This window comes from Rhinolophus ferrumequinum, chromosome 7, assembly GCF_004115265.2.
Source record: "Rhinolophus ferrumequinum isolate MPI-CBG mRhiFer1 chromosome 7, mRhiFer1_v1.p, whole genome shotgun sequence".
NCBI classification, from domain to species: domain Eukaryota; kingdom Metazoa; phylum Chordata; class Mammalia; order Chiroptera; family Rhinolophidae; genus Rhinolophus; species Rhinolophus ferrumequinum.
This window is the reverse complement of record NC_046290.1, coordinates 78,250,622-78,254,235: the sequence shown is the minus strand read 5'-3', so window position 1 is coordinate 78,254,235 and position 3,614 is coordinate 78,250,622. Positions and strand designations below refer to the sequence as shown.

The 3,614-nt window shown below is 42.3% G+C and overlaps 1 pseudogene; it reads right to left on the bottom strand.

Annotated features, from left to right (window-relative positions):
- Positions 1-294: 294 nt before the first annotated feature.
- LOC117024624 (peptidyl-prolyl cis-trans isomerase D-like) lies at positions 295-2,086 on the bottom strand (annotated as a pseudogene).
- Positions 2,087-3,614: the final 1,528 nt, after the last annotated feature.

The following is a 3,614-nucleotide window of genomic DNA, read 5'->3' as shown; positions in this document are numbered from 1 at the left end:
AAAGGTGACTGTAGTGATATTCAGCAATGAGCTATGTAGCACTTTTGCCAGGAAGAGTTCGCAAACTTAATTGTCAAACCTTCGTATTTGTCTCTTGGGAACAAGCATCATCTGTCACCAGCACCAGGAGACCCTGTGGAGGTTGTGTCAGCATGGCATTCCTTTGTTCGTCTCTGTGCTTCTCAGCCATTGAGCGAGCACCAGTTAACAGCAGGAAGCACAAGGCCCACCGATGCTCCAGACTCTCCAGTCCATCATCGAGCATGCTCCATTTGGAGAACCACCCTCTCCTCTTCATCCTTCCAAAAGCTTAGAGTCCCAAAAAACTCTGAAAGAGAAGGGGGGCTTGGACATTTAGAATTAAAATCTTCCCTGAATCAGAATGGAGGAGGAACATTCTTTACATGAAAGGAAAGCCCAGAGCAAAGCCTGAGGCTGCTTAAGCCCCAGCGTTGTATTTCCCTACTTTTCTTCAAAGGTTCAAGAAGAAGAGATGTTCACTTAAGGATCCTTTTGAGATTTTTTATATTTTGTTTTATAACACTTTTATTAAGTATGAACCCATATCAGTTTTCCTAAACTGGAAACAATAGGAAACTGAAATATCAAAGGATACACTTTAGGGATTATATAAAACAGACAAAACCCCTTACATTTTCTTATTGACTTCATACAATCAATGCATAATATTAAGCAAAACTGAATTACCTTTTAGCAAATATTTTTACATACGCTGCCTTCTCTTTATCTTCCTGTACTTTTATCTTTTGTTTGACTTTCAGCAATGCTGCCTGGATAGCTTTGTTTTCTGGTGCTGTCTCCTGAGCTTTCTTAAGATCAACCAATGCTTGATCGAATTCTTTTTTTTTCCTTTCTTTTTTTACAAATATTATTGGGGAATGTTGGGGAACAGTGTGTTTCTTCAGGGCCCGTCAGCTTCAAGTCATTGTCCTTCAATCTAGTTGTGGAGGGCGCAGCTAAGCTCCAAGTCCAGTGGCCGTTTTCAATCTTTAGTTACAGGGGACACAGTCCACCCTCCCATGGGGGAATTGGACTGGCAACCTTGTTGTTAAGAGCTTGCGCTCTAACCAACTGAGCCATCCAGCTGCCTTTTGATTGTATTTTTTTGATCCTTGCCATCCTTGAGCTCTTTGGTACAGTGCTTTGGTACCTGATGGGTCTATTTCAAGAGCCTCCAAACAACTGGCAGTTGCTCCCTGTCAATCTGACATCTTCAGTTTACAAGCACCAATATTCAGCATGCAGCTTAAAGCTAGAGCTTGCAGCTTTGAATCTGCTTTCTCAGTAACAGACTTTGAACCTTCCACATATCTTAAAACTTTTGTGTATTTTTAAATGGCCATCTCCCAGTTCTGGGATTTGAGAAAAGTATTTCCAATGTTTTTTTTTAAGCCTTCTGTTATTGATAACATTTTATCTACATCTTTTAAATTTATATTTGCATCCTCTGGGAAATCTGGGTGACTGTCACCAGAACTATCTTTTGGGAATATTCCCCATCCTTCCCTTCCTTCAATTCTCCGCATTCTGCTATAATGCACAATTTGGCTGTTTTTTCACCTTTCACTTCTACATTTTCCAGAATTCTTGCCACACTCATTCCTTTAATTACTTGCCCAAATACCACATGTTTCCCATCCAGATGACGAGTTGGAACTGTTGTAGTAAAGAACTGAGAATCATTTGTACTGCACCCTGCATTTGTCATCCTTAATAAACCCTCCTGGTCATGCTTATAATTGAAATTTTTATCTTCAAATTTTTCACCATAAATACCTTCTCCACCTGTCCCATTCTGATTTAAGAGGTCTCCACCCCAAGTCATAAATTTTTAAATAATTCAATGGAATGGGTATCCTTTGAAATGGAGAGGTTTCCCAGTGGTGTGTCCAATGCCTTTTTCTCCTGTACATAATACATGAAAATTTTCTGCAGTTTGGGGTACCGTATCTGCAAACAATTCTAAGACAATCCGACCAATTTGCTCGCCTCCGATGTCCACGTCAAAGAAGACTTGGGGGTTACTGGGGTTGGAGGGCTTAGCTTGGGGGGACGGATGTGACATTTTGACTTGCAGACGTGTTTGGAAGGGGACTCAGAGCACCTCCTGGCTGCCCAGCAGCTGAAACTCCCTCTTGAGAGTTTTAGGTGCTCCGTCCAGACCTGTCCCTCATGAGATGTGGGGCAAATGAAATGGTGTGTTTACTTTGCAATGCTACACCTCTGTATGTATACATATGGAAGAATACCTCAAAATCACCTTATAAGGCAGACTTTGTATCCCTCATTTTGCAGATGAGCAAATGGATTATAAATGGCAGCCTGAGAGGTGTGGAGGGACAGTCTCATTTGTTGTTAGAACTGTGGAGAAGGGCAGTTTTTATACTGATTATGTGTACTATACTTAATCTGTTCTAGCACGGACTGTTGAAACCCTTTCCCTTTGCCTCCTTTAGATACCTCTGACTTACTGCCACACTACAGGTTTGGGACTCTACAAAGTATGAGCATCAGAGCCATCAGCCCGAGAACCTGGTTAGCCTGAGAACATGAGTCTATTTTCTAGGTACAGCCCGTTTGTTAATTCAATTGCTCAATAAATGTGAGGGTGGTGCCTGGTGCTGGGAAGCAAAAGATGAACATGGCTCTGCCTTTAAGGGGCTCAAATCACAGCTCCATCACCCACTGGCCAGGTAGGCTTGAGTACATCATTTAAGCTCCCTGACGCTTCAGTTCCTCGTCTTTAAATAGAATGCTAGTTTTGACTACCTGACTCAAAGCTTTTTGTGTGTGAGTGTGTGTGTGAGTGTGTGTGTGTGTGTGTGTGTGTGTGTGTGTGTGTGGTCAAATAACATAATAAAAGTGGTTATGGGAAAACCCGTAGGACGTTATTATCATTTTCCTTACAATGTCTTTGTCCTAATGAATCTGAATTTCTAAATAAATGGTGAATTCGAATAATTCTCTAATTTCCTACCAGAAGGAGCAGTGAATGCTTCCTGGAGGTGTGTGTTAGGTGTATCCCCCCTCCTTTTCATCTCCTGTCATGTCTTTTCCATTGGGTTCTGCAGGGTGTGCGTGAATCACTTTTGCTCTGCGTAACTGAAGTTCTCTGCCCGGCCCTTGGAGCACCAGAAGGAAGGATGCAATGCCGCTGGCTGGGAGAGTCCTCACTGAGCTCTCCTGGGTGGTGACATCCACTCTCCTTGAGCTTCTTCTCCAGGGGTGTCCCAGCTGCTATATTCGGGCTGTTCAAGAAGGAGAGACTGACTTTCTATTGCTGGGGTTCTGATTTCTGTCTGAGTCGTATGTAGGGCGCACCACCTATTTTCAATCAAGTTAATGATAGCTAACACTTCAGTGTTCTAAGAACTTTATATACATTAACTTTTTTAGTCCTAACAACAACCCTGTGTTAATTATCCCATGTCATGGAGGAGAAAACAAACTCTTTAACAAACTTGCTCACGGGCGCAAAGCTGGTGAGTGGCAGAGCTGGAGTTTGATCTCAGGAAATCTCTTCCCAGAATCTAGACTCCTAACCAAATTGTTATTGTAGGCCAGGGGTGTCCAAACTTTTTTCAATGTTTTTC